The sequence below is a fragment of the Protobothrops mucrosquamatus genome, unplaced genomic scaffold, assembly GCF_001527695.2.
Source record: "Protobothrops mucrosquamatus isolate PMUCROS unplaced genomic scaffold, P.Mucros_1.0 scaffold1, whole genome shotgun sequence".
NCBI classification, from domain to species: Eukaryota; Metazoa; Chordata; class Lepidosauria; order Squamata; family Viperidae; genus Protobothrops; species Protobothrops mucrosquamatus.
The window spans coordinates 3,057,806-3,080,549 of record NW_015386388.1 but is presented as its reverse complement, the minus strand read 5'-3'; positions in this window follow the sequence as shown (position 1 = coordinate 3,080,549).

Sequence of the window (22,744 nt, the reverse complement as noted above, 5' to 3'; positions counted from 1 at the left end):
ACAAAACACATCTGATCATGGATGTAAGAATGGGTATTTTTATGAAGTTCACTTATAGAACTAAAGTGTTCAGCATTCTTTGACCTGAACTAGGAAGGTTAAACAGATTATAATTACTTATATAGAAGCATAATAAGATCTTTTTAAAAACAAGGATCTCCTTAAATTCTAAACTTCTAGAAAAACTGGTTCATTTTTCAGTGATTCTTTGCTTTTCAATATTTTAATTGCAATGCATTAATATTTGGCCTAGTCATCTTTTGTCTAGTTAAACATGTCTTGTGGCAAAGAGTTTACTGTATTATAGTGTTGCCTAAACTCCAGCAAACATTACTGCATAATTTTGCCACATGTTTTTTAAAGGAAAACAAAGATTTCTTCCATACTAGACTTCTATTAAGCTGTCAAACTGCCTTATTAAGAATTCTACTAAATCTCCAAATGACATCATATTCTATTTCTAACCTTCTTGTCTCAGAATTGCAATATAGAAAAAAAGCTCCCAAATCATTCCACAATGTCTTTCAGCGGGCCTCATTTTCTTACAGGAAGAAATTACAATTTAGCAAACATCTGGAACTCACATGGTTAAAAAGGAATGCCAACAAGAAGGGAATTTTTAAAATGTGGAAATTTTCTGTGACTGAATTGAAATCTAAATCTTTATGAAGCCAAAGTGCTTAACATGTAACTCATTGCCATCTTTAGTATTAAAAAATAAGCTTTGGGATAGCGTTATAGGGCTGGCATAATCATGTTTTGGACATTCATGAAAAAAATGAATGTATATCATTATAAGACCATTGGATAAAGATTTTTAGGGGAAGAATTTAAGAATTTCTTATATGTGCCATTCTTTGAAACATGCACTGTAATAGTTACTTGTATTCAATAGATATTTGAAGTCATGTGTCATAAGGATATTTGTCAAATTTGCTGGGAATGTCTTCAGCTTTTGTTGAATATTGAGTACTGATTTGTTATTCTAGGAATGAAGTTATCCTCTATAATAGTAGTATTCCAATCCAAAAGCTGCTTCGTATGGGATAATAGTAGCCTGTTAGCTATAAAATCACACCAAGCAGAAGACAATTTGGTTATCTTCTGTCCTTCAAGATAAACCCCAGATTTGATGAAGAGGGAAGAAAGGTGGGTGTGGGGAAATGAAGACATCCCACCAAATTTCAATGAGAGTCACATTTTCAATGAAATGTCAAAGCTTCTTCTGGGCAAAAAAAGTAGAAGGATATTGAAGTGATATCGAAATACAATGAACAGTAAAAGCATTTCTCAACAGGAAAGGGGAAAAATCCAATACATGCTAAGAAATTTTGCTCAGAATCAGCTTTCAAAATGTAGATTTTTTTTTCCTTCAAAGAATTCTTAAGAAAAAAAATGAAGTTTCTTTAAGGCTAGAGAAATTACTCAGGGCAGTCGGAAGATTTGCATTATTGTGCTAGTAATTTTTTTACTCAAGTTTGCTTAATCTCCTTTCATTTTAATACTTCCGGAAGAACGAGTCTTTCTCTTACCTAGTAAACAAAAAATATCTATATTATTATCTAAGTAGATTTAATATTATCCCATAATAGCTAAGTCATTCTAATATATGGTAATATTGTGTATAAACACTGCTATTTCCACTAACGGCTGCTCAGAATCTTCTCTAGAAAAACTCAGTGGAATGTTTTGGCTTTAAACACAAATTTCTACTGTGTTTACTTTATATTGTAAATCACTTATTTTAAAGTCTTTTCTTCAATGTAAATTAGTAGATATAATTTTAATACAATATGGTTTTCAATATACATGGCTCTGACTATTTTATTTTATTATTATTATTGGTCTAGATTATATATTATAAGCCTTCTTTGTAAACCAGTAAAAACAGTCCATTAATACCTGAATCAAAGCATCAAGGTTGAGAAGTAAGAAATCTAATAACAGTGGGATTAAAATGCACATTCTATTACAGTCAAGTCATCCTTTACCCACTACACTCATCAGAACCTTTTAGGAACAAATAGCAATGTGGACAGTAAAGGCACATTCTACTACCACATTTATTTTCCATGAAAAAAAATTCTATCCTTATTTGACAAGTGCTGATTCACTACTTTCAGTTTTATTATGCTAGTAATCAATCATTGCAATATTTTTTAATCTGTCTCAATGATATCTTGCAGAGGAGAAAAGCACTATATGGTAACAAAGAAGCAACAAATTCAGAAAACCAGTTCACAAGTCTTGGTATAGGACACATTATACTTAAGCAGCACAATTTCTCAATAGAGGAATTCCAACCAAGCCTTAGTGGAATGCTTGGTTGGCTTGGAACCAGCAGAATGGGAAGCTGAAGGTCTCAGATAATAATAATAATAATAATAATAATAATAATAATAATAATAATAATAATAATAATAATAATAATAATAATAATAATAATAATAATAATAATAATAATGGTAAAGTTGGTAGGAACCTTGAAGGTGATCTAGTCCAACCCCCTGCTCAGGCAGGAAACCCTATACCATTTCGGACAAATGGCTGTCTAGTCTCTTCTTAAAAAAGATCTCTTCTACTTGAAGTCTCTGGTTCTGAACTCTGGTCCCAATTTCTGCTTTCTTCATTTCTGCTGCCACCGTCTATTTTCTGGGAGGGGTGTGTTTGTCTGTTGCTCATCTGATAAGCAGCATGCAGCAGAACTAGGTCATTTATTAAGAGATAAAAAGAAATTGAAAAAATAGTGCCCTTCTATTGGGAGTGATAGATCAATCTCATAAGGAATGAACAAAATTGACCTTTATTTTTTTAAAAAGAAAACAGATAAAATATAATGATTTCTTATTAACTTTAGACCAGGGGTAGGCAACCTTGGCTCTTTTATGACTCGTGGACTTCAACTCCCAGAATTCCTGAGCCAGCCATATATGGCTGGCTCAGGAATTCTGGGAGTTGAAGTCCACGAGTCATAAAAGAGCCAAGGTTGCCTACCCCTGCTTTAGACACTGAAATACAAACATTAAGGGTGAAGAGAAACTGATACAAAATTACCAACTCAGGTCAACCACTTTCTGAGGAATTAAAAAAGGAAAAAAGATAATAAAATATCAGGCAAGCCACAAGATGGCACTGGTTTTCTAGAAATGGAGAGTTTCATTATTCAAACAATGGAGGATTTTTTAAACAATTTTACAGAAAAATTATAGCTGCATAAGCAGTCCTGACAACTGAATAAAAGGTTATTTGGTCTAGTTTGGTCTGCTGGTTGAGACAGCAGGCTAAAAACCAGGAAACTGTAAATTCTAATCCTGTTTTAGGCATGAAACTGGCTGGGTGACTTGAGCCCAGGTCACTTCACAGGGCTGTTGTTGTGGGGAAATCAAAGGAGTATTAAGTATGTTCGCTGCCTTGAGTTATTTTTAAAAAAAATAATAAAGGTGGAATAACAAATCTAAAGTAAAAATTGAAAAATACAGTTCCATGTATTTTCTTACATTTTACAGAGAAATAAAAAAATCTTAGATTTAGATTCCATTCCACAAATTGCTATCTCCTAGCTAGAGGTTTAACTATTTCCATAAAAGTAGGACGTATTTCTGAAGCAAAAGTACTCTGCTTTCTTTCTTGAACTTCCTTAGCTTCTAGTAAATTTCAGGAGCTATTTAGAGGTAACAGGATTATGCTAACCTGTTTTCCCAGAATCCCTAACTAAAATACCTTTTTATTATTTAAATAAACATAAGCCCTTTTTGATTTCCATAGACCAGTGTTTCTCAATCTTAGCAATTTCAAGGTATGTGGACTTCAATCTTACTGGCTGCGGAATTCTAGAAGTTGAAGTTCACATATCCTAAAATTGCCAAGGTTGAGAAACACTGACATAGAGGAAAGGGTATAAATAATCTGTCTCATTTGAGTGAATGTGCTTCTTTTATATATGGAGTTTCCTCTTGCAACTAAGTTCTGATATACTAGGCTTCCATGAATGCACACTAACCTCATTTGAGAGGATTCTAGTTAGCACACTCAGAAAGTTTTTGGTGGAGACAAACTGATCAAAGCTGGAACTCCTCTAAACCAATGACTATTGCATAACTTATGGTAGGTAAAATACAAAGTTAAAGGTCTGGATTAAGTCCTTGAATTTATTGCCAAACCATTTTTAAAAAACCTCAAATTCTAGTCTTATGACAGTGGCATATTAATGCTAAAAACTTTTTAATATTAAGCTAGGCCAGAGTTCCCCAACCTTTCCAGCTTTGCGGACCGGTGGGGATGGAGAGAGGGAATGGTTCCACACGAGTGATGGGCAAGTGCACACATACACGCAGCTCCATTAGCAAGAGCAGCATGCACGTGCGCCCACCACTCGTGCAAGTGGGGATGTGGGTGCACTTGCCTGCCTGACACTTCCGCAGCCCAGTTCCAACAGCTCAGGGTCTGGTAGTGGGCCGCAGCCTCGGGTTGGGGACCCCTGATCTTGGCCACTTCCCCCAATGTCCTACTTGTGAGAAAATATTCCACTTTGTCATTTGTGATTCTTGAACATTTCAGAGGCTGAAATAGGTATGCTGCTGAGAATTATCATGGAGACTTGAAATGAAATACTTTAAACCTAGTTTGAGTCTGATGTCTTCCATATGGTTGAACTATAGCAGTGATGGCAAACCTTTTAGAGACCGAGTGCCCCAAAACAGCCCCACCCGCCCCCCACTCTGCTCCCGCCCCGCTCTACCCCCATCCCGCCCACCCAAAGGGCCACCCACTGTCTCCACGGCCGCTGCAGCAGATCGCCCAGGTGGCCCAGCAGCGCCATGGCAGCCACGCCCTCTGCCCGCCCCCCACAGCAACATCTGCATGCGATGGGGCATGAGGGTGGAGTCTTGACCCCACTGCCCGGCTGCCATGTCCTTGGCTGTGCTGCTTCATGCAGGCCGTGCCTGGGAGCAACTCTCCTCGGGGGGGGCTGGTGAGGAGGGGTCCAAGGGGGGAAAGCGGGGCTGGGGTGATGGCATGCGTGCCCACAGAGAGGGCTCTAAGTGTCGCCTCTGTCATGCGTGCCATAGGTTTGCCACCACTGGACTATAGTCTGCTAAATTCCACTCAAATCATTGGCTGCATTGGCAGCATGCTGAAGCCTCATCAAAACAGTGAAACATTTTACTAAATATAAATTTCAGCCAATATATAAAAATGTTCCATCCTTCAGAGCGTTGAACTAATTAACACCCAAGATAGTAGAGCTTTGATTAGAAATGTCAAGTATCTAAGAATGGTTTTAGCTTAATTGGAGTGCAGTGAAGTAGTTGTCTCTTCTGCTACATCTCAGAAGGGTGATGTTCCTGCTGGGGGATACAACCAGCAACTCAGAGGAAAAAGCTGGAAATCCTATAGCAAGCTGGAACTTGTAGGGACAACTAGAATCAATAGACTTTGTTAGAAGACTATCAAGATTGTGCGATATGTGTTTATAAGTGAGGTTCGCTCTATGTTTGCCAATCTGTTTAATCTTTGGAACTGTGATATTTGCTAATATTAAAAAAGTTGGTTTATCAATTGTGTTTATATCTAAAAAAAAGAGAGGGAAGGAAACAAGAATAATACTTCAAATCTAGAAGAAAGGAACAGCCAGAAAAAAGTTTAGAGATCAGAAAGACAAAAGAGTGAGTGCTGTGTATAAAACATGTATAATAAAGAACTTTAAATTTCAAAAATAACAAAAAATAAAAAATGAAATGTATTCTCATATCAAGATGGATGTACATACAGGTTAGATGTAATGATGCATATTTCACTATCCCCCCCCCCCTTTTCTTCTGTGGGATATCTATGCTTGGTTGGGAATTCTAGATGCTACAATCTTTATATGCCTGGTGGTAAAGTTTAGGGAAGAACATTCATCCTACCTGAAATATTTGAATGCAACAATGCACAAAAACAAAGCAAACGTTGTTATAGAAATGGCTAATTTATATTATTATGTAAAAGTAAAAATTGGATGTTATTATTTTATTCTACTGCACCAAAGGGAATCGGAAGTCAACACTTTTTCTTTCTTTTTTCCCTTTGCCCCACACTTGAGCAGGGGGTTGGACTAGATGACCTCCAAGGTCCCTTCCAACTTTATCATTATTATTATTATTATTATTATTATTATTATTATTATTATTATTATTATTATTATTATTATTACTTTTGCCTTCCCTTTTTTCTCCCTTATTTTCTTACTATTTTCTTTTGTATTTTTGTATTATATATTATAAACTAATAAAGAAAAAAAAGAAACCAAAAAAATGTGTTTTTTTCTTGTTGAGCAAGGATTGTTTTTGTTTTTTTCACCAGATCCTTGGCTGCTCTAACAGTGACAACTGACTTCATTGAAAGACTGAAAGATACTATTCGACACTTATGCGGAGATCTCATTAGCAAACCTTTGTGGCACTATGTTTCTCCCATGTTACCAGGTTATCCATGAGAATTTGTCTTACGTTCTTTTTTTTCTCCTCTCTCCCTTGATTCAAACAAGGCTTCCCACCACCCACATATACTTTCCCATCTCAAATTAGTGAACAACCACTCAAAGGTGAGAACTTTAAGATTGATGTTTATCTTCTAAAGTTCTTTCAAGAGGTTTTCACAGCCCTTAGAAAACATTTTCTTATTATTAGGAGGTGTGAGTGAGGAGGAGAAATGATTCAATGTTTTGATGTCACAAATTCTTTGTCTTCCAATAACAGTTGAAGCCTCAACAAGTCTTACTTGACAACAAACAAAATGACATTTTAACTGGAAAGTCTATGTTTCTGCAAATATTTATTGAGTGTGTGTGTGAGAGAGAGGAAAATCTCCTGTATTCCTAGCTTTAAAAGTCTGGAGAAAAATTCCATGCTTGATATATTGAGAATTTTCCAAGACCCTTTCTATTTTGCCATCCAATTATAATGCAGATATACCATAGTGACTTTTTTTTTAATTCTTGTCCTCATGATAATACCTTCAATTGGTCTTCTACTCATATCTGGGGCAGTTTATAGACATAGCTTATTGTTCTGTTGTTAAAATAATGTTTTCCCCCTTACATAGCCACCAAACGAAAGACGTTTTCTTAGAGTTTGCTGGTAAACAACTTAGTTTGCTTCCCTAGTTATTTTATTGATGCACTTTAGGTGACTTGGGTTGGGAAAACTCAACATATATTGGCCTCTTTAGACAGTGTGAGCTCAACCCCTTCCTTCCCCTCCAAGGTCATTCTGGTTTATGTAGGAAGAGAGACTAGTTCTTTTGAACTGAGTTGTCTTCCATTTAGGTCTCTGAATTCAGATATTGATCAGCTCTAAGAACTGCTTGCTTGTATCTGCAGTCTCAGAGCTATATGGTAAAGTAGAAGGAGAAAAGACAGAATTGACTTTTTCTTTGTGCTATTTCACAGCTTCTTATACATATTCATACGCATTCCAAGCCTGTCGGTTGCTGTCAGTAATCTTTGAGCTTCTGGAAGGGATCTAAACCCATGTCCAAAGCAGCCAGAATAACAGTTGGCAGGCCCAGTTGGAGTACATAGTGAAACAGAAAGAGGGAGTGGGTTCATGCAGCCCTCTTTCTGTCAGCCTTCATGTGAATTTCAGCTATTTGAGCTGTCCAGGTGTCCAAACCAGGGATTACCTCAGAAAATAAAGCACCTCGTCTTTCATTGCCTGCTGCCTCCATCAGTTTGAGCAGCTGATCCTGAAGTGGAGAGAGTCTCATGAGAGGTTGGAGGCAGGTTGCGACCAATTACTAAACTCAGAGGCTTAATTATAGATAGTCCTTGATTTATAACCACTTGTTTAGTGACCATTGAAGTTACAATAACACTGAAAATAGGGACTTACAACTGCTCTTTGTATTTATGACTGTTGCAGTCTATGGTCATGTAGTCAAAATTTGTCTTTGGCAACTGGCAAGTAGTTACAACAGTTGTAGCGTCCTGGGGTTATGTGATTGTCATTTGTGGCCTTTCCAGCAAGCTTCCAACAACCAAAGTCAATGGGGAAAGCCAGATTTGCTTAACAATCATAGCGAAAAAGGTTTTAAAACTGGGTGTGACTCACTTAATTACCTTGCTTAGCAACATAAATTCTGGTTCCAATTGCCATTATAAGTTGAAGATTATCTGTCCTATATCTGTCAAAGCTTGCATTATGATTGGTGGAAAGTTTTCCCCACTGATAAAAGGTATAGGGACAACTGTTAGAATGTGAGGATATCATTATTTGCCTGCAGGTGAGACTTAGTGGAAATTGGGATGGCAATGGAGATAGCAAAATCTTATTGGTATACTTATTTCTTTTTTTTTGTCACAAAGAGGAACAGAATAGTTTGACTTAATTGTGAGGAAGAAATCCTAATCAGCACATAGTAGTTGTCTCTTATCTGTTGAGCTATAGTTTTTACTATGCTGAAAATACTTTGATTCATTTGGCATTTTATGTTTCTTAAAACCTGCTCATGGTGATTAGTTATATTTTTTACTGTTATATATTGTTTTGTGTTTTATAATATTTTGAAAGTTAATAATAATAATCATAACATAATAATATCTGCCTATCTCAGGTATTTGGGAAGAACTCAATGGATAGATAAAAATATTGAATCCAGTGTAAACATCTGGCTGACTGTGTGGTCAGTCATAATAATAATTGGAACAGCTTATGACCTGCAACAAGATCTTTCACACCATCAAACAACATCTGTACATCATTGTCTATTGCAGGTCGTTGGGAAGGACTTGTGAGTTAGTGAACAAAAATGCCAAATCCAGGCTAAACATCTGGCTGACAGGGTGACAATTATCACCATACTAATATAACCCTCATGGATAGATTGGCTGGAGATGATGGGAATTGTACTTTCATATACATCTAAAATATTCCAGGCTGGGACTGCAATGTTTAATGGCAAATGAGTAATTTTAAATTTAATAAAAAAAAATTCATCTCCCTACCATCATACTATCTCCCCACCTAGATATTAAAACTGAATTTGCATTCTTAGTATCTTAGAATATATTTGAAAGACTATTTGATAATTTTGATATTAAAAATAGAAATACTCAAAGCATGTGCAGTTTAGATTTTCAAACTCACTTTAATCATAGTATCATCACAACAGGAATAAAAAGGAGTTTGTTTCTACTGCTTCCATGATAAACATTTTTATTGGGAAATAAAATATGTATTGTTTTAGAAAAGTACAATTTCAACTTAAAAATAATGAACATTCGTACCCACAAATATGCCCAGCTGTCTACAAAATATTTTTACAAATAAAAGAATGCTGTGAGGATCACAGTGGAAATGGTTGGCCTTTTTTAGTTCTTTGCTATGCTCTGTTCAATCATAAAATTTTGAGTTTTGGGTTGTCAGATTTTCCTCACAACAACAATTCTGTGAGCTGAACTGAGCTGAGAGGGAATGACTGGTCAAAGCCACCCATCTGGTTTTCATGCCTAAGGTGGGACTAAAACTTTTGGACTTTTGGTTTCTAATATGGTGCCTTAAACATCAGGCCAAGGTATTTTTCCATCCCAATTAAACATGTATGGGAAGTTTTCCTAACCCAGTAGTTTTTGCTTAGTTGGAAAAAAAGATTGATAATGTGCCTCAGGATGATCTGTCACCAGCCTGGTCCTTCAGATCTTCCAATCACTGCTGTAATTGAGACCATCCACCTTGCTGCTAGTTCTCCTCTTCTTCTCTTTCTTTCCCACTATTTCTAGTATTATGGACTAGGGACTTTGTCTTGCATAATGTATCCAAAATATGCCTTGAGTGAGAACTCTGGATTTAATCTGTGATTCATTTATTGTGTCATGTGTCTGATTAACAAAACACTTAAAAGGACTTTCAGGCATATTTTTATCCTAAAAGCATTTATTAAGGTTACAGAGATGTCAGTATGGCATGGTGGAAATGCTTAGATCTGAGATTCTTTTCCGTTGCACATACATTCCAGGCATTTTTCCCTCCCCTATTTTGGGGTCATGGTTCACATCTTCCAATTAACTTGGAAGATGTGATTTACTTCCTGTTTCTTTTTCCCTGGCTTTCCTTATTCCTTTCACTGTTGCCTGATTTAACTATAAAAATACCAGACAGTTCTGCATATTGTCAAAGCAAGAATATACAGTATTTGCAGCATTGACATATTGTTTTCGTGGCTATCCACAGTATTTCCCAACACCAAAGTTTGAAGGCATCAATACTATTTCTGTCCTGCTTTTTAAGAGTCCCTGATCTGACTATATTTTGAGTTATTTAAGATTCAAGACTGAAAGGAGAAATTGGAGAATATTGTCTAGAAATGCCAGATGACTTCTTTGGTGCAAAAGAGAATTAAGCATCTCTCTCTCTTTCTTTTTCCTCTCTCTTTCATTCTGTAAAAAAAAAAAATGATGAATAGAAAAGAAAAGTCTATTGCTTGTTTCCCATGAACTGAAATTTACTGCAGTAACATAATTAATAATATTCTCTAATTATGCTGCATAGACTTTTCAGTTTTTGAAACTGAACTCTTCCACAGAATCCATTTGTTTCCGTCATTAGATTTGCAAAAGAGAGGTTTTTTTTCCTTGTTACAGATTGCTTGCTGAATCTCACTTGAAAAAAATAAACAAAAGAAATAGAGAACCAAAAGCCAGGGAGCTGCCAGCTTTGCAGCCAGCTGCCGCCTCCTCCGCTGCCACAGTAACAGGAAGAGCACCTGCCGGATCCACAGTTCACATGTGTTCCCATCAAAGACCCCAAAAGATGCAGCCACCCCTGACTCTGTGGTTTCTGCAGATTTGAATAAAACTTTCCTTTGTTCAAAAATGTAGGGAGTGCAGGAGAAAAGATGTGTGAAAAAAGACAAAAAAAAAAAAAAGGTGGGCAGGGGACAATCCCTGCTGATGTTGACCACTTCCAATTTCAGTGGAAAAGATTTAATAAACTTGCTGAAATTTCCAGTTGAAACCAGCACTTTCTTGGGTTGAATCCTACAGACAGATAAGCAGAGATCAGATCCTTTGCTCTGACTGCTGCCACCATTAGCCAAATGTGCATGAATGCTTTTGCTCAGGGCCACAGCATCAGGTGCAGAGAGCAAGCATGCTCTCCCCACCACACCATTCCCTTGCAGTTTCCCTAGAGGATAAGCCAGATGGGCTGCAGCCTACCCAGGGAGGGCTAAGTAAAGTACTGGCTCTGCACTCAGGAAGTACCGCTCCCCTTCCTCCCACATTCCCTCAGCAATGTACTTGCATCAGGTTGAGAGGCCACATGTGGCAGCTGCTGCAGACTGTTGCCTGTGTCTTTCTTTCCCCTCAGCCACGCTCTCGCAGCTGCCAAACCCATCCCGTATCCTGCCCACAAGGGAGGCCTGGCCCTGACGAGCAAAGCGAGCAGGATGGTGATAGATGCCCTTGGGTGTCATTGATAATCTATTTCTTTCAAATGGTTTATTAGAAACTTGCAGCCAAGATGGGATGAATCACGCCCATGGTATGTTTAGCAATAGTTGGTTGAATAAATCACAATTAGCTGGATTCGTTGGACATGTAAAAAAAAAATGCCATTAAAAACATACATTTTCTGTGTTTGCACAGTACTGTAAGTGAAATAAAACATAACTTAATGTACTGTATGAATCAATACATATAAGACAACAAGTGAGGGATTCCTCAAGAAACACTTCATTTGCATGCTTTTGGTCATACTGCTACTTGAAGCAGGGAAATATGGCTGGAGTTACTCTGGGCAACCTCACATGTCTTCCTCACCCCCTCACCCCTCCAAATTTATTTATTTGATTTTTACCTTATTCTTGCTTTTTTGTAAACTTAAGGCAGCAGACAATATCTAATACTCCTACCTCCTATTTTTCCAACAACAACCCTGAGAGTGGGTTAGTCTAGGAAAGAATGACTGGTCTACAGTCACCCAGTTGGCTTTCATGCTTATGGAAGGATTAGAACTCACAGACTCCTGATTACTAGCCCAGCACTTTAGCACCAAACTAAATGTTTTCAGGAATATAGCTTTTTCCCATGACTTACATTTTTATTCATAGGCCAGCTGGCTTTAGCAAAGGGAGGGGCTGGTGAGCTCTGACATAGCAGAACCTTCACTTGGTTCTCATCAAAGAACTTGGAATACAAGAATGATCTCTAATAGGATGAATGTTGCTGTTCAAGTATAGTAAAGTAGAAGCAGGACTGATAAAGAAGAACTGACGCAATGGGTGTCAGAGGTGGGATTGCTGAATTGTTTGATGCCTTCTCGTTAGCTTAAATGTTATAAGTTGCACTTCATTTCTCCTAGCTTCACCTCGTCCTTGTGCTGTTGGAGTCTGAGATGTTGAGCCCAAGAAAAAGAAGGAAGAAAAAGGTTGCATGAGGACCATTCATTAGTAAATATGAGTCAGAAAGTTATTCTTTGTGGGACTGAAATGACTCTGAATTTCTTCCAGCTCTGAAGTCCTCAGATCTCCTTTGTCTTTGTGGTCAAGTTTGTCCCTTCCTCTTAAACACCTTCAAGCCTTTGGTTCTTGTGTCCAGTGCAGTGTACTGAAGTTTGCACCCACGCACATCCTGATACTTCTCCTTGGCTCTCCACTTTCTTCTTTTCCCTATACTGGGCAGTGTTGAACCATTGTCACCAAAGGGACTAGGTTGACCCCCTCCTCTCTGTGACAATCCCTCAAATATTGGAAGACTGCTATCATATCACCCCTAGTGTTGTGTCCTGAGCCTGCTGAAGCATTCAGCAGGCTCAGAAATGTTGCAAATGGTCCCGGGCAGACCAAAAGCTGCCCGGGACCAGACTGGCTGTTGCCAGCCTGCAAGGCACGAAAACAGCCAGATTCTTATTGGCTGACGCTGTCTGGGTTTAGGACAGTATAAAAGGTCTGCGTGCCTTTTTTGGTTATCACTGGTTGTAAGAAGAAGTCAATAAAGAAAGCTTGATGTTCACCATGAGTCTTCGTTTAATGCCTGTGACCCGAAAACATAAAACTGGCGATGAAGGTGGGATCGCTGCAGGCAAGAGGAAGATTTACAACTGAATCGAGGACTCACAGAAGGTCCTGAAGCTTGGGAAGTCGGTGTCCAGCTCTGCGACTCAGCCTGCCGGTACAGCATCGCTGGAGGTGAGCTTGGCAAATGGACCCCTTCCCCCAGTAAGATGAGCCTTGCAGCGAAAGGCATTAACGAGGCCTGTGAAGACTTAAGATGTCAAAGATTGGCCGCTTATCTGACTTTGATGTCTCCCACTCGGAGCGCTGGAATTCATACGTGGTGCGGGTGGAGAACTATTTTAGGGTCAATCAGATAAGGGAAGACGGCCTTAAAGCGGCAACCCTGCTGTGTGTTTATGGACAGGAAACGTTCGATATAGCAGAGAACCTGGTGGCCCCTGCGCTTTTAGAGTCAGTAACTTATACTGACTTGAAGAAAATGCTTAAAGAACATTTCCAGCCTAAACTTTCTGTAATTGCTTGGAGGCACGCATTCGAGCAGAGGGACCAGAGGCCGGGTGAGTCTGCTGCGGACTTTATTGCTGCCTTAAGACAAGCAGCCAAGCCTTGTGAATTCAAGGACCTGGAAGAGAGGCTGTGAGATCGTTTCGTTTGTGGCCTATGAAGTAGGGAGCTGCAACAGAAGATCTTCGCCAAGGAAGAAGTTTCATTCCAAGGTGCATTGAGAGAGGTTACAGCTGAAGAAATAGCAGGTGGTGCTGTGAAGGCTTTGCGGCTCGCCAGAAATCCTCCAGCCACTGTGACCGTCCATCAAGAGGTCGCTAGAGAAGATCCAGAAATGGATCCTGAAGAAGAGGTGGATAGGCTACACCAGCCAGCTGAGAGAAGGCCGAAGGAGTGTCCAGACAAGGCTTCAGCATCTCCTCAGTGCTTCGGGTGTGGAGGACGCCACAAGCGCGCAGACTGCAGATTCTGCTCCGCCATTTTCTGGGCATGTGGAAGGCAAGGCCACATTGCCTCCATCTGTTTGGGTTGCCAGAAGATCCAACCTCGGGAAGAATTGCTTCGGAAAGATACCAGGGTCCCCAGCCAACACAGGGTGGGTTTCTGCGCGTCGCGCAGGAATATTCTGAGGACAGGGACACACAAACCTCTTAAGAAAAAGCTTTGCATTGACATGAAGCTGCAAGAGGTTCCCTTATCAATGGAGTTGGACACAGGGTCCGCTCTATCGATCATTTCACATGACACCTTCAAAAGGATTTGCAGCAGTAGTGGCCTTCGAGTCAAACTCAGGCCATCGAACTTAATCCTCACTGACTTCCAGAATTCCAGAGTCAGCGTGAAGGGGGAGGCTACGCTCAAAGTGCAGCGTAAGGCTTTTGAAGGCCTACTAGATGTGGTGGTAGTTGGTGGGGGTGATCGCACGAGTATCATTGGATTCGATTGGTTCGAGGCCCTTGGAATCCAAGTGACTGGGCTGCACAGCCTGCAAACACCAGGCCTTGCAGACGTCTGCAGGGAGTTTGCTGATGTGTTTAGCTCAGAGCTTGGCTCTTACAAGGGGCCTCCCATTGCCCTACGCCTCGACCAACTATCACACCTATTAGGATTAAGCCTAGAAGGGTGCCTTTTGCTCTCAAGAGCAAAACTGATTCAGAGCTGGACAAGCTGCTCCAGCAGGGCATCTTAGAACCTGTGGACTCTAGTCCATGGGAAACCCCCATTGTAATGCCTTTAAAAGCTAATGGAGAAGTCCAAATTTGCGCGAACTATAAATGTACATTGAACAAAGCACTGCAACAGCATGCATACCCAGTCCCTGAGGTAAGCCACATTCTGGCCTCCCTCAAGGGGGGGGGGCGCATTTTTGCAAAACTTGATTTGGCACAGGCCTACCAACAGCTACCTGTTGATGAGGCAACAGCTGAGGCTCAAACAATAGTAACACAGAGAGGAGCCTTTAAGGTTAAAAGATTGCAGTTTGGGGTTAATGTAGCCCCTGGCATATTCCAAAGTGTCATAGAGCGCACACTTCATAGTATTCCTGGGGTCTGTCCCTATTTTGATGACATCCTCATTGCTGGGGAGTCATCTCTAAACTTAGCTGAGAGATTAAGGGCTGTCTTGCTTCGTTTCCGCCAAGTGGGTCTGAAACTGAAGCAAGAAAAGTGTAAGATTGGAGTCACTTCCATTGAATTCTTAGGTTTCAGAATGGATGCTCCAGGCATCCATCCTGCTGAATCGAAGCTTCAAGCAATTCAGCAGGCCCCAAGCCCCAAGTCCAAAAGCGAGCTGCAAGCTTTCTTGGGGCTCTTAAATTTCTATCATGCATTTCTTCCACACAAGGCTGCAGTGGCAGAGCCGTTACACCGGCTCTTAGATAAACAAGCTCCATGGACTAAAGTCCATGAAAGGAGTTTCAATGAGGTTAAGGCCTTGCTCTTTTCAAATGCTCTATTAGCGCATTTCAATGAGCAACTGCCTGTGTGCATCGCATGCGATGCATCTCCTTATGGGATGGGAGCAGTACTTAGCCATCCAAAGGCTGATGGGACACATGTCCCTGTGGCCTATTACTCAAGGACTCTGTCATCTGCAGAGCGGAATTACGCTCAGATTGACAGAGAAGCCTTGGCCATTGCTGGCATAAAGAAATTCCATGATTTCTTATATGTCCGCCACTTCACGGTCTACACCAGCAGTTCTCAACCTGTGGGTCACGACCCTTTTGGGGGTCGAACGACGCTTTCACAGGGGTCGCCTAAGACCATTGGAAAACACATATTTCCGATGGTCTTAGGAACTGAGACACTAGTGAGAATGTCCGCCAGCCAGCTCGGGCAGACAGGAAAGCAGCCGCCTCAGCAGCATGGCGGGCTGAGCTACCCATCGCAGAGCAGCTACTGCCGCGTCGCCATGGCTATGAACCTCCTTGCTCGGCCTCTTTCAGGTCCTCTTGCCTGGCTTCCATCTGGGAGAAGTGCAGGGCCAAGGTAAAAAAAAAAGGCTGGCGAAATATTCCTGAGGGGTAGCATTGATCTGTAGTGGGAGGTGAAGGGGGTGGGTGGGTGGGTGGGGGTCGACCAGAAGGGAACCGGGTCTGATAAGGGCGAAAGTTGAGTGAGGTTTTCCCCCTCACCCCTCTCTCCGCCTCCCTCTGTGCAGCGGCGTCTTTGGCTGCTGCCTTCCCAGTTGCCAAGAAAGGGGAAAAAAGAGCCGTGAGCGAGTTCCCCTTTCTGCCTCGTTGCTGAAAGCTTTTTTTTTAAAACGACCGCTCGTTCAGAACTCCTCGGGGCTTGTTTGCACGAGCTTGTGGCAGATCAGTAAATAAAGGGGTAGTGGAGCCAAACCGTCCAAGGCGTTTGCACCCTGAACATGTGGACGCTGCTTTCATGACTTGCCACCACCGCCCCCTCTCTTCCCGCCCTGCTCGGGCAACGCGCTGCTGCTGCTGCTGCTGCTGCTGGCTGAGCTGAGCTGAGCTGAGCTGAACTGCGGTGCCAAGCCGATCCCCACACCTCCTGGTTGCCCGGCCACGCTCCGCCCCCAGCCACCCTCCACGCCGTGCCGGAGCCTCCCCCGTGCTGCCCGGCCCGCCTCCCTCGCCGTCGGAGGGCATCTCTGTGTGTCTCCAGACCTTGCTGGATTACCATCCCCAGCAGCCCTAAAAAGCACTGTGGAAGAGTGGGGAATGCTGGAAGTTGCAGTTCATCACCATCTGGAAAAACATGACTCTCCAAAGATCAGTCCTTCCTTCCTTCCTTCCATCCATCCATCTCCTTCCCTTCCCCTTCAATCTCTCTTTCCTTCCTTCCTTCCTTCCTTCCTTCCTTCCTTCCTTCCTTCCTTCCTTCCTTCCTTCAATCTTCCTTCCTTCCATCCATCTCCATCCCTTCCCCTTCAATCTCTCTCTCTCCTTCCTTCCTTCCTTCCTTCCTTCCTTCCTTCCTTCCTTCCTTCCTTCCTTTCCCCTTCAATCTCCTTCCTTCTCCATCTCCTTCCTTTCTCCTTCAATCTTCCTTTCTTCCTTCCTTCCTTCCATCTCCTTCCTTCTCCATCTCCTTCCTTGCCCCTTCAATCTTCCTTCCTTCCTTCCATCTCCATCTCCATCCCTTCCACTTCAATCTCTTTCTCCTTCTTTCCTTCCTTCTCCATCTCCTTCCTTTCCCCTTCAATCTTCCTTCCTTCCCCTTCTCTCCCTCCCAACATTTTTGAGCAAGGAAGAGTAAGCTTCTCCAGTGAGCATTGCTATATTGTTTTTGTGATTAATCACTATGCTTTAATTATGTTCAATTCGTAACAATGAAAATACACCCTGCATATCAGATATTTACATTACTATTCATAACAGTAGCAAAATTACAGTTATGAAGTAGCAATGAAAATAATTTTATGGTTGGGGGTCACCACAACATGAGGAACTGTATTAAAGGGTCATGGCATTAGGAAGGTTGAGAACCACTGGTCTACACAGACCATAAGCCTCTGCTGGGCTTGTTTACTACTAACAAACAGACAGCACACATTATTTCTTCATGTATGCTGAGATGGTCCATTTTCCTGTCAGCATATGACTACACTCTAATTCACAAACCTGGAAAAGAGATGGGCCATGCAGATGGCCTCAGCAGATTACTTCTAAAACAGATAGAGGCAGATCCTGCTCCTGCTATTCATATTATTTCCATTCAGGAGTTGCCTGAATCTCCCCTCAATGCTAGGGACGTGGCTGCAGAAACTGCCACTGATCACACGCTCACACGCGTGCTGACATGGGTGTTGTCAGGATAGCCTGACACGTGTCCAGATACGGAGTTTCAAAGCTTCTAGCAAAGGAAGCACGAACTTTCCATTTTCAAGGGGTGCCTGTTATGGGGCAGTAGGGTAGTCATCCCAGCCTCATTGAGGTCTAGAATCTTGCTTTCTCTGCATGACATCCAGGCATAGTAAGGATGAAAGCGCTTGCACGCAGCCATCTCTGGTGGCCTGGGCTTGATAAAGCCATCAAGGCCCAGGTGCACGGGTGCCAAGTGTGCCAGCAGTCAAGGCCTGAAATGCCTCAGGCCCCAGTACATAGGTGAGAGGAAACACAAACCCCATGATCACGGGTACATATAGATTATGCTGGGCCCTTTCAGGGGCAATTCTTCCTTCTCCTCGTTGACAGCCATTCCAAGTGGCTAGAGGTTGTTCCTGTTTCCTCCACTACTACTGCCAGGACCATCCAGGTGTTGAGAGGGATCTCCACCTCACATGGACTTCCAGATGTCCTGGTTTCAAATAATGGCCCTCAATTTATCTTTTTTGAGTTCCAGGCTTTTCTTCAGGCCAACTTGATCTGGCATGCGGCTTCTGCTCCCTTCCATCCATGTTCCAACGGCCAGGCAGAGAGGTTGGTGCGCACTACCAAAGATGCTCTAAAGAGACTCACTTATGGCAGCCGGCATCACAGGTTAGCTGATTTCCTTCTTGCACATCGCACCACACCTTGACAGCCACAGAGAAGAGCCCATCAGAACTCTGCTGGGGTCACCGCCTCATCACGAAACTGGACAGGTTGCACCCAGACCGGGTGGCTTCACAGGTGTCACAGCCGCGGACACCTAGAAGATTACAGGTGGGCGATCCAGTCTGGGCAAGGAACTATGGACCTGGACATCTCTGGGTCACAGCAGTGATATGCAAGGTCTCTGGGGCACTGTCATACGAAGTGGCCTCAGATGACACATTGACCAACTGTGTTGGAGACTCTCCAGCAACATTTCCGTGCCTAGCTCTGCTCTCGGGGGGGAGGAGGACCAGGGAGTCTCACCGGTGGCATCCACACAATCCAGTTATCACTCCAGACAGGGAGTCTCCAGAAAGGGGGGTCATCCCACACTTCAGCAAGTGCTCCAAACAGGAATTCTCCTGTCAGGCGGCTCCTGACTCTGGCACCTCCGACATGCACACGGGGGCCACGGGGTATTGGGGCACATCCGCCACTCAGGCCAGCTGTTGGTCTTGGGCTCCAGGGACAGTGCTCCCAAGAGGAGTCCATTGTGGACTTGGGGAATACCATCCCACCACGGGACTTGGGGAATTCCACCACCCCAAGGAACTCTGGCTTGGGCTTAGAGGGTCCAGCCAGTCAGCTGCTGGGTGGGTCACCTGGGTCTTTGGGGCATCAAAGTCCTTGTCTGCCTAGCCTGGCAGATGAGCTGGCAGGCCAGGCACACTCACCGGCCATCAGAAGGTCACAATGGGCCAAGGGCCCACCTAAACATCTTGAGGACTATGTGAGGTTTCTGCCAATTCTAAGGGAACCTTACTAGTCCTTAAACAAGATGCAGAGCAAACACTCAGTGAAGGGGTGTTATCTTCAGCTTATTATTTGTTCTATTTTCTTTCTGAATGATTGTATATGTAAGAGTGTTTGCTTGTGTGCAGGCAATTGTGATTTCCATTAACCCCCAGTCCCTTGAACACATGTACCTGTGCTGTTATATCATAAGATATATTGTTTTATCTAGGGGGAGGGGTGTTGTGTCCTGAGCCTGCTGAAGCATTCAGCAGGCTCAGAAATGTTGCAAATGGTCCTGGGCAGACCAAAAGCTGCCCGGGACCAGACTGGCTGTCGCCAGCCTTGGGCACATGCGCAAGGTGCGAAAACAGCCAGATTCTTATTGGCTGACGCTGTCCGGGTTTAGGACAGTATAAAAGGCCTATGTGCCTTTTTTGGTTATCACTGGTTGTAAGAAGAAGTCAATAAAGAAAGCTTGAGTTCACCATGTGTCTTCATTTAATGCCTGCGACCCGAAAACATAAACCTAGTATCTATGGAGATTGTCAATCATCCAGGTCATGGTTGTCCCAAATGTGCTTTTTCAAGAGGCAACTGGACTTTCCTGTTTTTCTTTGAAGATGTTTCACTTCTCATCCAAGAAGCTTCTTCAACTCTGACTGGATGGTGGGGGAATAGAAGGATTTATATTCCTTGCAGACAGCTGGTCATTTGCATTCTTTTAGGGAATTGTTGAGGCCACTTGGAAGTTTATCTGGGTCCTCAAGGTCACCTGAGTGATGCAAGTGATTGTGGAGCCTTCTTAGAACTTCTGAAATGACTGCGTTGTAGATTGGAGATAGATGATATCATATCCCTTCCCTTCTAAGAATGACAAAGGCCACTCTTTCGAAGACAGCAAAGTCCACATTTTGGGCAGAGTGGACCACTGGTTTGAAAGAGGGGTCAAAGAGGCCATCTATGTCAAAAATTAACAGCCATTTCTCAATAGAGGGGGAGGGATACGATATCATTTATCTCCAGTCTACCACACAGTCCTTTCAGCAGTTCCAAGAAGGCTCCACACCCATTTGCACCACTCAGGTGACCACGAGGACACAGATAAACCTCCAAATGGCCTCAATAATTCTCTAAAAGAGTGCAAATGACCAGCTGTCTGCAAGGAAAATAAATCCTTCTATTTCCCACCATCCAGTCAGAGCTGAAGAAGCTTCTTGAATGAGAAGCGAAACATCTTCAAAGAAAAACAAGGAAGTCCAGTTGCCTCTTGAAAAAGCACCTTTGGGACCACCCCTAGTCTTTCTCTTTTTTAGACTAGACATTCATTGTACGGTTTAGCTACCAGTCCCTTAATCATTCTTATTGCTCTTCTCTGCACTCTTTCTAGAGTGTCAACACCTTTTTTTGTATTGTGATGACCAAAGCTGGATACAGCATTCCAAGTGTGACCTTATCAGTGCATATAAAGCACTGTTAACACTTCATATTATCTTGATACTATTCCTCTGTTGATGCAGCCTAGTACTGCATTGGTTTTTTTGGAGCTGCAGTACATTGCTGGCTCATAATTAAGTGACTGTCCACTAGGACTCCTAGATTCCTCTCACACTGATTGCTGTTGAACCAGGAACCCCCTATTCTATACCTATGCTTTTGGTTTTCTTGCCTAAGTATAAAACATTACTTTCCTCACTATTGAATTGCATTTTGCTGGATAAGGCCCAGTTTTCAATTCTGTCAAAATCTTTCTAGATCTTGAGCCTAACTTCTAAAGTGTTGGCTATTCCTCCCAGCTTAATATCATCTGTGCTGTCCCTGTTTATAAATCCTAAGAGCTTTACAGTGAATGGAAGTTGGGAAACAAAGGCGGTTTCTGGCAAAGTTACATGCAAAGGATCTTTCAAAAGTTAACCCATGTTTATATGGGAAAACATTGCAGGGGATCATTTCATCACAAGGGTAATTCATTATTATGGCTACCAAGCACTGTCTAAAGTAGTATAGACAGTCCTCAACTTACAACCATTTGCATGGTGAAAATTTAAAGTTACAGCCGCACTGAAAATTGTGACTTGCAACTGGCCTTCTCACTTACAAAAGACACAACATTCTCACAGTTACATAACCACCATGTCACAGGTGCTTGGTATCCACCATGTATTTACAATGGTTACATATGATCGCCATTTGTGACCTTCCCAACTGATCTCCAACAAGCAAAGTCAATGAGGAAGCCATATTTGCTTAATGACTGCGTGATTCACTTAACTGTCGTAGTGATTTGCTTATCAATTGTGGCAAAAAAAAAAAGGTTGGAAAAAAGGGAGCATGACTTACTTAACAACTGCCTTGCTTAACCATGGAAATTCTGGTCTCAGTAGAGGTCATAAGAAGAACTTTCTATGTAAATAATCTTTTGTTTCCTTCTGGAAACATTCCTAAAAAAAGATATCATTGCACAGAAGCTCCCCCCCCCCCAAAAAAACCATCTTGATCACTATTGTCATTCTGTAGCTATATCTCATAAAGCACCAGTCTGACCAGTATGATCCCTCTGCTGTATAAGCCACAAGTCTTGACCTGGCACCTGCTTTTGCCAATCCAAGCAGTCACACAAAGAAAATGCAGTGCTTCTCAGTCATTTTTTGTTGCTTAGACCTCATCATGACTAAAAATATTGTGTCATGGTCTAATGAATACCTCTCACTGGAGATATTTCTGTCTGGGACTGGGAACTGAAACTCCTATGGCTGGTCATGGGCTATCTACCTTAGGCTCATGTGAGCTGTTCAACCCAATGTAAACCTCCCTCCCAGCACACAATTTAGTTCACACTCAAAAGAGATGGCCACAATCACCGCTATCACCTCCCCCGCAGTGAAACTACTACAGGAAAAGTTGGAACATAATGATTGCAAATAAGACTGAAAGCTGCAAGCACTGAGGGAAGTACAGTGAACTGAACACAATGTACTAGAAGATTATCTTCTCATAGGTTCATCCTTCAATTAATAGAGCAAAGAAATGGGCAGATAGCAAAGGCTAACGTTTTTCACCTGCTTACATATTTGCTGGATTCATGCATTATATTAATGGTTTGTTTAACTGTAGTTGTAATGTCACAGTTAGGGTCACATAAAATGGAAGTGATTTGCTATTGTTTAAAAATGATATGCTTGGGATCATACTTTGCACAAAGCTAAAATGAAGAAGTCATTTTATGGTTTAGCGTATTGTCTTAAACATAAAACCAAGCTATAACTCATAGTTTACAAACAGTAGTTGTTGAGTTTACTTACTTAGAATCAAGGAAATCAGATTATTTATTGATGCAAATGGTTAATCCTCTGAGTCTAGAAAAGTTCTATAGATTCTTCGAAATGGAATGTTTACACTCCAATGGGTGTATTTTTTTCCTGGAGACTACCTGCTATAACTCAGTTATGGTTATCTACAATTCAC